The sequence below is a fragment of the Micrasema longulum genome, unplaced genomic scaffold, assembly GCF_059751315.1.
Source record: "Micrasema longulum isolate JH-2025_06_02 unplaced genomic scaffold, ASM5975131v1 h1tg000987l, whole genome shotgun sequence".
Taxonomy (NCBI): Eukaryota; Metazoa; Arthropoda; class Insecta; order Trichoptera; family Brachycentridae; genus Micrasema; species Micrasema longulum.
In genome coordinates, this window is record NW_028278176.1 from 678,508 (window position 1) to 693,078 (window position 14,571).

Sequence of the window (14,571 nt, forward strand, 5' to 3'; positions counted from 1 at the left end):
TTGTTCGTCCCACTCTATGTGGGAGCGCCACACATCTTGTAGCAGTATTCGCGGGCGTATTGTCAAACACCCTACGAAACCGAGTGGATCGAAAATGCTCATAACTTCACTTAGCATCTGCCGTTTTGTAGGCCTCTCTGTTGGAACCTCCCGTGACACTTTAAATTTAAATTGAAACTCGTCTGTCACCGGGTCCCATTTGATGCCGAGGACCCTCTCTGTCACGGAGGTTCCGCTAATTATTTCGCGTGCGCTTTTCCCTCTCAGACTTGAAGGAATCGCTTCCATTACGGAGGGATCATTACTCGCCCAATTCGCGAGGATGAATCCGCCCCGCCGTAGTAGTTCGCTGACATCGTGGCGCAGTTGTATCGCCTCTGTTGCACTGTCTACGGCATCCATATAGTCGTCCATGTAGAATTTATTTCGCACAGCATCCCTGGCGGCGGCCATCTCTTGCCCGTGATCTTCTGCGACTTGATTTCTCACGTACTGTGCGCTGCTCGGTGAACACGCCGCGCCGAACGTCATCGACGTCATAATCATTTCCCGAATTTCTTCTTCGGGACTATCGCGCCAGAGGAACAGCTGCGCCCTCTGGTCTTCTTTTCTTATTTTAATTTGGAGAAACATCTCCCTTATATCTGCTGCCAGCGCGATCTTTCCCTCGCGAAATCGCATTATATTTCCCATAAGCGATGAGAGAAGGTCCGGGCCGTTGGCCAACATGTCGTTCAATGACTTCCCGTTGCAGCGGCTGGCGGCGTCAAATACTATCCGTATTTTATCCGGTTTATTCACGTTCGTCACTGCGAAATGCGGCAAAAACCAAAGCCCACTCGCAGTGTCTTGTCTTTCAGCCAGCGTCAGTTCCCGGGCATACCCCTTGTCTAGATATTCTTTAATCTTTAACTTGTAAGCCGCGGCGAATTCACTGTTTTTACTGAACTTTTTCTCTATGCTTAAAAATCGATTCAGCGCTGTACGGCGATTATCCGGTAAACATATTCGATTGTCTTTCCACAGTAGCCCTGTCTCGTACTGTCCTTGCGGTAGGAAACGTGTCGTGGCTCTCATGGTTTCTGTGGCTCGCGCCTCCTGACGCGATATCTTGGCTGTCGAACTTATACCTAACGCGTCGACGGCGTAATTTTGTTTAACTAGATTTTCTAGTCTCTGTTCTGTACTAAGCGCCATTAGTATGCTGGCGTTAGTCTGGCGTGTCCGCCCACCGTGTATCACCTTTCCTAAGGCTGTCACTGAGGCGATGTATTCCCCGCATCTCCGTGCCTCTCTCGTCACTATGAGAGAGGCGTTATCTTGGCCGATGAGTAACTGCGGGCACACTTGTCGCATCCTGCCTTCCCCTTCAATCACGGGCTGTAGCGGCAGACTCAGCTTCTGTATTGTGTTTGCGCGGAGAGTGAATAAATCTTCCGTAACTCCGCGCACTTTAATTGTGACTTTTCTTGATGCACTATCTGTTACGCACATTCCGCCGGCACCGTGGATTTTTAATCCTCGAGTCTCTCCCGGCGCGCCGATGTCGTTTGCTATTTTTGCGTCAATCAATGTCACGGTTGATCCCTCATCTAGTAACGCGTACGCGTTCACTCGTCCTCGCGGACCACTTAACATGACGGGAATCACTTTTAGGAGGACCGGTTCCTCCCGAGCGTAGGTGCTCGTCACTATATTATTCGTCCGCGAACTGTGGCCGTAATCGTAGTTTCTTTCATTTGAACTCGCGGCGCGGGTTTCGTTCGCGGTCGGTCTGTTTCCCCCGGCGCCCGCCGCTGCAGGCGTGTTGCGGCGGGCATTATTATCTGGCGCTCGTATATCGGCGCTAGACCGAGCTTCACTGATATCGGCACTATTTCTGTCGTGTAATGTCTTGTGATGTGTTCGGCGACATCCATCGAGGCCGCACTTTTTTACATTTCTACACTTTATCGCCCGATGAGTGTTCGATAAACACGAAAAACACAAATTCTTTCGCTTCACTATGTCCCATCTTTCCGAAATACTACACTCTATGTATTCCTGGCACGTTTGTAGTAAATGTCCTCGTCCGCACAAAACACATGACGCTACACTTTTCCCGTTTCCCTCTGTTGAAATCACTGTATGCACTTGTTCTCGCTTCTGTGGCTTCTCGCGTTGTTTTCCGCTGTACACTTGCGGCTCTATTCCGCCGCCTATCATCGAAGATTCCGTTAAATCTTCCAAGAAGAGCGCGAAATCCTTCGCGGAGGGCCTCACCCGGTTTCCTCTTCTGCTGTACCACCAGAGAGACTTCATGCACAGCGGTAACTTGCTCACTAGTTCACTTAGTAGTTGTGGCGTAGACATGTAATCGCCACCGAAGCCTTCTAAGGTCGCTATCGCGTTCCGAACTGCGCTAGACAGATCTACTAATGCTTGCGTAGATCCGTCGTTCTGTATGCAGCGGAGCCTTCTCACTTTTTCCAACAAGGAAGACGCTACAATGTCCGGCTGGCCGTAGTGTAGCTCCAACGTCTTCATTATCACCCTCACTTGGCTTGGATCCACTAGTAATGACGACACAGATTCTCTTGCCCGTCCTTTTAACGCACGCTGTAGACGCAGGAGGTTTTCTGGATCCGAAAGGCAGCACATCTCCGTCGACTGAGTGTACTGCGATTTGAAAGTAGCCCATTCCTGCGGCTCTCCGGCGAAGGCGGGTAGGTCCTTGGCAGTAGATTGGCGCGCTATCATGGCGCCGACTCTGCTAACGTCCTCTGGGGCTGAAGTCGGGCTTCTTCCTTGCGAAGCCTCTAGTAGAATCGCCATTTTTGACAGCACCGTCATGATGCCGTCCATATCCGTAGTACGCGGCGCGGGCTCGGGATTCGTCTCCAAGGGCACGCGTCGGTCTTGATCGTGTAGTGAAGCACGGAGCGTTCGAACCTGCGTCCTCAGCCGCTGGACTGTATCTTCGGATGTGTCCGACTCGGCTGAGTCCTGATCTGTAGCAGGGTCTTCTCTCGGTTCCGTGCCTCCTCGACCCGAGCGGAGTGAAGGGGTTCTCGAAGTCATCTCTAGGCGCTCTGCGATGAATATCCGGTTCTTCTCGAAGGACCAACTTGTAACAGACGCGGCGGATCACTGCTTCGTCCGTAGCAATCGCGCCCGTCACAAGAACTGTATTTCTATAGGTGCTGGTGTCAAACGCAGAGTGGCCGGGCGTAGGCGGGCCTCGGCCGACGAACGATAAGCTCCGGGGGAGGTATCGTCGCCTAGAGATCCCTTGCGGGGTCGCTAGCGAGTAGCGCTGGCGGCCGCAATCCTGAGTCAGGCAACCGGGTTGTAAGGCCGGTATCTCTCCGTCGGTGGGAACGGCGGGGTGTGTTCCGGGGAAGTATCCAAGGGTCCAAATTATCCGGGGTCCAAAATCCAATCCAAAGAGTATCCGAGTTCCAAGTCCAGGGGGGTAGCGGTGTTCGAATCCAGGTGGCGATGAGGTCCGGTTTGAAGCGAGGTAGGGAGGTGAAGTGGAGAGTAGAAAGCCTTAGTAGTGTGGTGAGATGACTGACTTTATTTTTCCCCGGCGGGGCTATATATACAACATTTTGCCGTGCGGCGGTGGGCTAGGCCAATAGCGGGCGGTGCTAGGTTGACCAATCACGCGGCGAGAGAGATAGCGAGCACATTTGCCGGCTCTATCGGTCTCTCTCGCGCCACGTATAAGGTCCCCACCCTCCCGCTACCGGCCGCAGTTCCCCGCCGACCGCGCGGCGATCAACACTTATACAGAACAACATAAAAACACATTATGGGCATACAAATATTTTCATGAATTCTAATCTATATGTGGGCTTCAGTATGGCGATCACCACCCCCGAAAGTGACAAATACTAGTCTTTATTGAGGAGGTGGTAGATCGCTTACACATACTGAAGCCTCCTATGCTACATTAAAACCCCAGGAAGGGCCGCCAAGTTGGTGCATGTACTTTTACGTCGGCAACAGGCACTATAAAGTATTTAGAAGATATTTCTTCAGTTCTTTTTGTTTTCATTTGAAGATCTTTCTTGTTAATGATGGTTTGTGGGAGATCAATCAACAATCTTGGAACAACGCAATTTAATGTTCGCTCTCCGAAGTAATTTGTAATTCGGGGAGTAAACAGGGAGCCCTTAGTTTTTAATCTAGTGTTGTCGGATCAACAAAGTGATCTACAATCAATTTGTAGTCACAAAGTTGTTTTACCGGCAGGACATCACATAATTTAAAATATACACCTTCGCCCATATGTTTCGCCTTACGGGTTATGCTATCCGGTACAATCCCCCTCAACAGTCTCACCTGAATTTCATAAATTGTACCCAGATGAGACTGGAAGGTGAGACCCCAGACACGCACTCCGTAAGATATAATGGATTCAATGAGCGAGGTATATATGTATCTTAACGTTTTGAAAGGTAGTATGCTTTTGATTTCATAAATCACCTTAAGCCAGTACCTTAATCTGTCGCAGATTCCATCAATATGAACACCCCAGCTAAATTTAGAATCAATAATTAATCCTAAATATTTATGATTATTTACAACATCTATAATAAGACAATTACATTTATCTGATTTTATATTTGAATTTGAATGAAGGCAAAAATTTATATGAGCTTGTATTTATATTTCAAATTCACATTTAAAAATATGTTTTACACAACAATATTTCATCGTCCCCTGGACTGGCACCTAAAGCGTAAGCATCTTACCTTCATGTAAAAAAAATGATCAAGATACGCTGCGATTGGTGAACCAGTGCAGCACCCTATGCACCATCAGGTGTGGAAAAGGAATGGTGATGATGATGTTATATGAATCAATTTGTTAATGTACATTAAAAAACAATATAAAATCGTATTTGACTGGATCGTTTTATATAGCGATAATTGCTGACCAAATATAAGTATTATAATCTCATTATTACAGTTCTATAAAAAATTGAGGGAATTTATATTTAAAATACTAACTTTGTAATTAATCATTATTATTAAACAACTTTGTTTTTAACCACTTATTTTATTTTTTCTACCGACCGGTTTCAAAGCTACACAAGCTTCTTTATCAAGGTATACCTTACTAATGTATTATATCCTTTTATTAATAAAAGCATTAACTTTGTTTAGCATTAACATTAACTCTCAAATTATTTTGCATAAAAATTCAATAATTATCATTAAGGCAACATAATTATTAAACTAAAATGAATTAAGAAAATACGTTTTAGTTTCGTATTTTTTATTTAGATTTGTTGCAACAGAGAGGGAAAACATTTTTGAGAAGGGAATATGGGATTCTAGGCATATACAGGTCATAAGTCCTGTCATTGGCTGGTTTAAGTGGCCACTTTACACACTGTGTTCACCATTCTGCCTATGTTTGAACACCCACATTTCCTCAACTCTTCCATCTGTTGACTTTTGTGAAGTAAAAGAGCTGAAACCTCTATCATGTGGGTGAGATTCATCCGGCTCAATTCACCTACTAGGCAACGCCTAAAAACATTTTTTATATTTTTTATACTTCTTCCTTTACCAGGTAGTTCAACAATGTTTTGAGTATGTCCAAAGGCTTGCAAGCATTTATTTGGACATACTTAAAACATTGTCGTATTTTTTCATTTGAATGTCTCTCGTGTGAATACTGGTCCCCGGCGCCGCGATTATGAACGCTATCTTTATCGGTACATATCGAGATGGTTTAAACTAACATCGATATTTATGTAAGAAAATGTGTGTATTTGTATCAAAATACAAATAACCTTCGTTGGGAAAATGTAATTAAACATAATTAGAAAAAAAACTATGAACATGTTCTATTTTTCATGTGGAAAACTTAATTTTACATAGTGCTTAGATACAATTGAAGATACATTTTAACTTCACATCAGAATACGTACCCTGGGCCCCGATTACAATGGGAAGTTAACAGAGTTATCTTCGACTGTCTATAAAGAAAAACCGATATTTGTTTACAAAGATGAGTATATTTGCATGAACATTTAAAGTATCTTCATCGGTAACCTATAATTAAACATGTTTATAAAAAAAATTGTGTGCTTAATCTGCTTTTCATACAGAAAACTTAATTTTACTTCGTAGGTAAAATTTAAGATAAATGTTAACTTCCGATCGTAATACGGGCTCAGGGCCCCGTAGAAGTAAAATTAAATTTTTGTATGAGAAATATAATATGCATACATTTTTTTTTAAGCATCTTCAAATTACACGTTACCGACCAAGATATTTAAAATTTTCATTCAAATATACGCATTTTCGTACGTAAATTTAATTTTTTCTCTATAGACAGTCGAATATAACTCTGTAAACTTTCCATTATGGCCCCGTAGAAGTAAAATTAAATTTTTGTATGAGAAATATAATATGCATACATTTTTTTTTAAGCATCTTCAAATTACACGTTACCGACCAAGATACTTAAAATTTTCATTCAAATATACGCATTTTCGTACGTAAATTTATTTTTTTCTCTATAGACAGTCGAATATAACTCTGTAAACTTTCCATTGTTATTGCGGCCGTGGAGATCATAAAAAAACCTTGAAAAATCTCTATTTAATGTACGTTCTCCGAAATAATTTGCGATTCCCCGCATTTATTTATTTATTAATAAACGGCCTAAGCCACTTAGTAACAACACTTACACGAAGAAACGCGTGAACGAGGAACTGAAAAAAACAGAACATAAATACATGTAGCAAAGATAAACAAGAACAGTAAAATAATGGTATACAATTATTTTTTCTAATCAATCTAGATCAGTGATTCCCAAAGTGGTCTATATCGACCCCCAGGGGTCTATGACAACCTGCAAAGGGTCTACGACAACGAAAAAAAAAATTTGGGGTCAAAGAAATGAAAATGGGGGCCCACGATAGTGGATGTCAACATGCACTGATATCTTATAATATAAAGACATGTACATTATTTATAAAAGTATCTATGAAGTAAAAAAATATTATATGCCTTTATAAAATTGTGTAAGTTGAGGATGTAAGCAATATAGTGAGGAATTTTTTTATTTCCTTTCCATCATTATACCCAGTGGAAAGGGGGTTCAGCGCTGTTACCAATCTCCTAACGAAAAAAAGAATTAGACTGGACATCATTGGCTGAGGAGATTTAAGATTAAACCTGACAAAATTGACGCCAAATGTTGGTAATTTATTATTAAAGCATCAGGTTCATCCTTCCCACTAAAAACATTTACTTAATGCTTAGTTTATTTTATATAACAGATTCAAAAATTTATTTTGAGTAGCTTTAATTTAAATTCAATTAATAAATGTATAAAACTTATCATTTGTTTTAACTTTAAGTTTTTAACACTAAACTTCACTACACTCAGAAATGTATGAAAAATCAATATCAGGTAAGTAGGGGGTCTACCAAAAACTGAAAAACATGGCAAGGGGTCTACGACACAAAAAAGTTTGGGAACCTCTGATCTAGATTCATATAAGACTTCGAGCTAAGCCATGCCAATTCTTCTTCGTCGAGATCTACGAAAAGCGGGAAGAGCCATCTCAAGGAATTCGTTCCGCGACGGATTGACTAATCTACGCATTTTGGGCATTGGGGCATAAAAACAAAAGTTGATTTTTGTTATAATTATTATTTGAGTAATTTCTTGAATAACTGACTTGTTTTAATATCAGAAAATATGCTTTAACGGTAGCGCTGCCTGGGGTTCTATTCTGAATCGTTTTGCGGGGGTAGAGAAGGTTTCTACTGTATAATAGCGTGAGGATTTTTATTGTTTGCTTGCGACTATACTTTCAAATATGGCCACACTGATGATTAAGCGTCCAATCACGTTAAATAAATACGAACACGTAAACCAAACATTACGGTTTTCTTTAAATTTTATATTTGAAGCACTAAATTTGTGGTTATTCATTATAATAAAATAAATATAAACAACTTTGTGTTTAACCATTAATTTAAATATTTTTTTACCTACCGGTTTCAAAGCAAACAAGCTTCTTCGTCAAGGTTTACGTAACTAATGAATTCTTTCCTATTTTATTTTTATCATGTTTACTAAATACTACACACGGAGCCAATAAATCAAGTCTTTTTTTTCTAGAAGGGTGGTAACTTGAGATTAATATTTTCGAAGCTAGACAGGAGTGGACTAAAATAAATATTATTTATTTGGTAATTAATTTATTTTTTCTTATTATGAAGCGCTTTTTCAATTTCTAAGATTTCTGTGTTGTCTAATTTTAACGTAAAGGGCTTTTAATCCACTTTTAATAAACTACTTTTATTTTCAAGTAATTCTACATACCACACACCTATGGTCCGCATGTGTCGGGAATATAATATTTACTGCCGAAACAATAAATTAAACATTTTTTATGATACTCTCTCAGCTTGTGCGAATAATCTCTTAGGAATAAATCTTTTTTAATAACTACACACGAACAACTTATTTTTTATTGCATTGTATCCTGTATAATCTTTTTTTTATCAAAAATATGTATTACATCTTAATATATAAATATATTTTGTGTAATTCTATAATTGAAGATATAAATGCATGTAAAATTGTAACGACGAATGCTTTCAAATTGTATATTTTCTAGAATGTGTCTTTGTTGAATTACTTAATAAAATAAAAATAAGTCTTTTCTACTCCCGCGAGAATATTTAGAATAGCACCCTTGGTGAAAAAGACACGTCGAAAAAACGATTTATTGTCTGTAATAAAAATTGGCATAACGCTCTTTAGACGATATAATTAAAAACGTCGCTGTATGAATTATGACGGGCATACATATTTCATAACAAATTACTTATACATCTTTTGGGATCGTAGGTCGTCTAATTTTAAATTATGACGAGTGAATTTATCAATTGGTCGAGAATTTTTCAACTATTCTAAGAGTTGGTCAAAGGTTAAACATTTAAATTGTGCACATAATTTTTTTATATATTTCAATTATCCAACAGTATAAAATAAATGCAAAAATCACATTTTATTTCGATGTATGAAAGAACTGAAAGGTGTGCAAATGGGAATAGAAAAAATAAATGGAAGCAAAAATTTGTGATTTGACTGTCAATTGACTTTTGTATGCTGATGATGCCGTGCTTCTTGCTAACAACGAGGAGGACCTGAAATATTTGGTAACAAAAGTCTGCGATGTATGCAAGGGAAGCGATTTGCTGATGAATTTCGATAAATCGAATTTGATGGTTTTTGGAAGAAATGAAAGTATGACTTAATGTAAAATCACTGCGAATGGGGTTATACTGAAACAGGTATAGAATATTATGTATCTGGGAAGTATGTTTACTTGGGATGGAATGACTGAGAAAGATATTGAAAGGAGGGTGAGTGCCGGGAACAGAGTGAACGGTGCACTTTAATCAACCATGGCAAAAAAATGTTTGTCGCAAGAGGCAAATTTATGAGTTCACAATGAAGTCCGTGTGCCGATCCTGACGTACGGGAGCGAAGTATGGACTTGAAAAAACAGGGATGAAAGTAGGCTGAATGCTGTCAAAATGCGATACAACAACAACAACAAACCATCACGCCGTTTCCCCGTAGGGGTAGGCAGAGAGGATAGAACGCCATAACACTCTATCTTGGCATACAGACCTCGCTTCCTCTACATTCATACATCTTCTTATGCACGCACGCCGATTATTTCTACTTTTGACATGTCCATCTTCAAGTATTTGATGGACTTGATCGTGCCATGTCTTTCTCGGTCTTCCTCGTTTTCTGCATCCATCAACATTTGCATCGTAGATCCTTTTAGTCGTTCTTTCGCTGTCCATTCGCTCTACATGTCCAAACCAACGCAGCACCCCTTTCTTAATTCTGTCAATAATGCATGTCTCAGCCTTACACACTTCACGGATCTCGACATTTGTGCACCTATCATACATCGTTTTACCACACATTCGCCTGAGGGATCGCATTTCGACAGCATTCAACCTACTTTCATCATTATTTTTCTAATTCCATACTTCGCTCCCATACATTAGAGTTGGAACTAGAACTAGAACTCAAAATGCGATATCTCAGGCGAATACGTGGTAAAACTATGGAAGAAACAATGTTTTACCATATATTCGCTACAATGCACAAATGTCGAGATGCGTACATTATGTAAGGCTGAGATAAGAATTATCGACAGATTCCAGAAAGGGGTGTTGCGTTTACGGCTTAAAATATTTACAATGCGAATATTGATGGATGCAGAAATAGAGGAAGACCGAGGAAGACATGGCATGGCCAAATCCAACAAATATTTTAAGATGGAAATGTCATAAGTCGGAATAATCGGCGCGCGTGCATGAGAAGATGTATGAACGTAAAGAAGCGAGACCTGTATGCAAATACAGAGTGATATAGCGTTCTATTCTCTCTGCCTACCTTTGCTGGAAAACGGTGCGATGGTTTGATCGTTTGACATTTTCAATGTACATTTTATTAAATGTGTGGTATAATTCACTTTTTGTGTGTGTAGCCACCTTTTTAAATAATGTGTATTAGTTTTTTACGTTTTCAATATTTTTTGCCACCTTTTTAAATTTGTTATGTCTTTCTTTCGTGTAGCAAAAAAACCGATGTAAGCTAGAGGTAAAATAGCACAAAAGTAAATCATCATATGTTTTACTTTTGTGTTGCAAAAAATATCGAGATACGCTAGAGCACGGGTTCCCAAGCAGCGGCGCGCGTCCCACTTGGGGGGCGTAGAGCGACCCACAGGGGGGCGCTACAGCTCCAAAAATAAACTGCGTCATTTATCCTATTATCGGCAAAGAAGCACCGTGTGTCCTTTTGCCATTCTCAACTACCCATCTTTGTGAACGTGGTTTTTCAACTCTTTATGGGTAATAAAGACAAAACAACAAAATAAACCACTATTGAAAATGATCTGCGCTGTGTTCTGACTACTATGAATAAAGTGCAGCCCCAGTGGTCTCACTAATTATAATGAAAAACTTTTATTAGTCGATTATTTATGTCGTTTGATTAAAAATAAACAGAACAATGTTTTAAGTACGCCCAAATGTTTGCAGACAGGTTGGATTTTCTCCCTAAGGTGTTATTTAGATCTTAATTGGTCGCAACACAGAGGGACAACCCTTTTGAGAAGGGAATATGTAAGTCTAGGCTTTACAGGACTTATGACCTGTCATTGGCTAGTTTAAGTGGTCACTTTACGCACTGCGTAATATCCACCATTCTGCCTGCGTTTAAGCATCCACACTTCCTTAACTTTTCTATCTGTTGACTTTCGTGAAGTGCAATAGCGAATGAATCTCACCCACACAATAAAGGTTTCAGCTCTTTTACAGATGGAAAAGTTGAGAAAATGTGGACGTTCAAACGAAGGCAGAATGGAAAATGTTACACAGGGTGTAAAGTGGCCACTTAAACCAGCCAATGACAGGTCATAAGCTTTGTAAATGGTTAGACTTCCATATTCCCTTTTCAAGTGTTTTCCTTCTCTGTAGTAACAAATTTAAATAAAAATAAATACATTTTTTTTTTATATTTGAAGCAAGATTTGCAGTATTTTGAAAACATGATAAAAATAAAATAGGAAATAATTCATTAGTTACGTAAACCTTGACGAAGAAGCTTGTTTGTTTTGAAACCGGCCGGTGGAAAAAAAAAATTAGTGGTTAAAAACAAAGTTGTTTTATTTATTTTATTAAAAAATAAATACGCTCATTTTTATTTTAATCTTTAATTTCATCATCGTCATTCCCTTTTCGTACCATGCATAGGGCACTGCAATCGTACACCAATTGCAGCGTATATCTTAATCATTTTCGTTACATGAAGGTGAGATGATCAGTCTTACACTCCAGGGACTATGAAATATTCTAGTGTGAAAACACCCTTTTATATAAATATTACATATCAACCATGTCGGGAATCGAACCCGAGACCTCTCGAATGGTAGGCAAACGCGCTGACCATTACGCCACGAAGGCGACAGACTTAAAGTAAAGAATGATGACGGGGGGCGTAGTGATTTTAGCAGAAAGTCGGGGGAGGCACACGCGGTAAAAAGTTAGGAAGCGCTGCTCTAGAGGAACTTAATATATCTTACTTTCGTGTACCAAAATAATTGATCTATTTTGAACAGGTGCCTAATTGTTTTGATATTAAACGAGTTTTCAAATAATACTTACTTCGTTTCTCCACACACTGCGCTTTGTAACAGATAATTGATATTTAAAAAAAAAAAAAAATCTTATACATTCATAACTTTGTGTTTTAATGAAAAAATCTTTCACTTTTCATCATTCAATGTCCGTTCCCTAGCTGGAGCATATTTATTATTTATTTATGCTTTTACAATGTTTGTATTCTTTTTTTTATACAGAATAATGTTCCCTCACTGGGGTGTCCCGTGCCTAGGGAAACATTTTACAATATGTAAAACATGCCTTTTACTATTATTATTATGGATAACTTTTATAGCGCCAGTTTCGTAATATAATACCTCAATGGCGCTTTACAAAAAAAATTATATAAAGATATAAATTTAATTTTAACTTTTTAATTTAAGAAAAATAATGTACTTTGTCACCACATGCTAAGAATTTATGCAAATGATTCAGAGAACAAGTGGGTTTTAAGTTTCCTCCAAAACATTACTTCACTCTCGCAGTTTCGGACTTCTGGTGGGAGAGCATTGCCTTTAATTAGTTATTTAACAAATTTAACATAATATTAAAATAAAAACGTAATTAATCTAATCAATCTAATTATCATTAACATAATAAGCAATAGAAACTAAAATAATCATAAAAAAATATAACCTGTAGACCAAATTTCATAAACAGTACACAAATTTTTAACTATTATTTTTTTTTAGTTTGATTTATTTTAACAAATCAGTAACATACATAATTGTATTTTTGCTGCCGCAAAGCCGAAGCTTGTCTGCGGTTTACATTACATTTTTCTTTTTAAATTTATAATTTACTTATAAGTAAGTACATAGTTTAATAATACATGAAGAATAAAATATATTTATGTGCACACTTAAGTTTCACTTGCTGTTTTTAATATTTTTTTGACTATTTTTTTTTAATGAATTTAGGTTTTTTCCTGACGATTTTCAGCTAGTATTAAATTATACAGCTTTTGTACTACACTCTCCATTGTCTCTATCTCATTTGGCTTGATCCACTCATCGATCCGTGCGCAACCCACCTCCACTATCCATTTCTTAATAGCAATTTTATATTGTGAGTGCTTACTAATTGTCCTTATGGATATGATATCCACAAAAAGCCTCCTTGCATCTCTGTCGGCCGCCAACTCCGTTGCGTCCTCCCAAGTCAGGTTTTCGTCCCGAAGTTCTGACATAAACTGCCGGTGAACTGTCAGTAGTGGACGTCCAGGATGTCGAGAACCTGATGCCTTTTAAAGTAGGCGAGCGTGGTAAGGGTTTTAGGAAGCATCCGCAGTATATGGCCTAGTCAACTGTATCGCCTCCGCTTGACGACAGTTGTCACCGGAGTTTGCTGCGTCCGTTCTCTTATTACCTCATTCTCACAAAGTCACAAAGTCTCAAAAAAATATTCGCGCAGTGTACTGTCAAAATAAAATATTGAAAGCGGTACTGGGTCCTTTTTGTTTATCAAAAGGCATAACAATTTTTTTATTTATTTATAGAATGTTATAGTGATCGCTAAAACCGACCAAATTCAAGTCATAAACCCTAAATTCCCAGACTTTCCTGTTCAAAATAGTTATTTGGTCTTTATCTTTAATTCTGAAGCATTGTCGACCATGTCGGACACCTAACCCGAGAATCTTTTCTCCTGTTTTATTTTTCCTTTTTTTTTCTTTAACAATGACAAACTTGCTTTTGTAACTATTTCAAACTTTGAGTTTGAAAAAATTCATTTCCGTTCCGAGTATTGGAGCGACACGTCAGACAATGCTATCTTTTGTTCTTTATTTGAATAGGCAGGTCTATTATTTTACAAGCACCCTTTTTACAAACAATAGGAGGCTTTAAAATGAAAGCTGGCAAAAAAATACTTCCAGTTGGTACTTATTCATACACGCGAAAATCGCTTGCATTTTTTCCTTTGAAATTTACCGCGTTTCTTTAAAGTGCGGTTCACACGAGGACAATACAATTGACTGAACAATATTACAAGACGATGGGACAATGTATTGGTTCATTGTCCTGTCCTCCAAATTTCTATTTACGAGGTGACCAAATTCATTGTTCTCGTGAAAACGCTATTCAAATGATATTTATTCGTACTGTATTTTTTAGATTATCAGCACAAAGTTTTTTTAAAATTTTTAATTTTTGTATTTCTCTCTACTTCATCAAATTATGTGCCCAGGCGTATGAAGAATACAGCTTTGTGTGTGAAATTGAACCAGCACCTAAACTATTGTTTTCGACCCGATGGCTGCTCTCAGATAAAAAAATCTGAAAAAGGAAATAAGTCCGCATCGTTGTCAAGTGGTTGGAGCTTTTGCCTACTATTTTTTAGGTCCTTGGTTCGA

The 14,571-nt window shown here is 38.7% G+C and overlaps 1 protein-coding gene across 2 annotated transcripts in view; it reads left to right on the forward strand.

Moving 5' to 3' along the window:
• Flo2 (flotillin-2) overlaps positions 1-14,571 on the forward strand; it is a 704,941-nt gene that overhangs the window by 637,802 nt on the left and 52,568 nt on the right. The gene's annotated exons all lie outside the window — the stretch shown is intronic.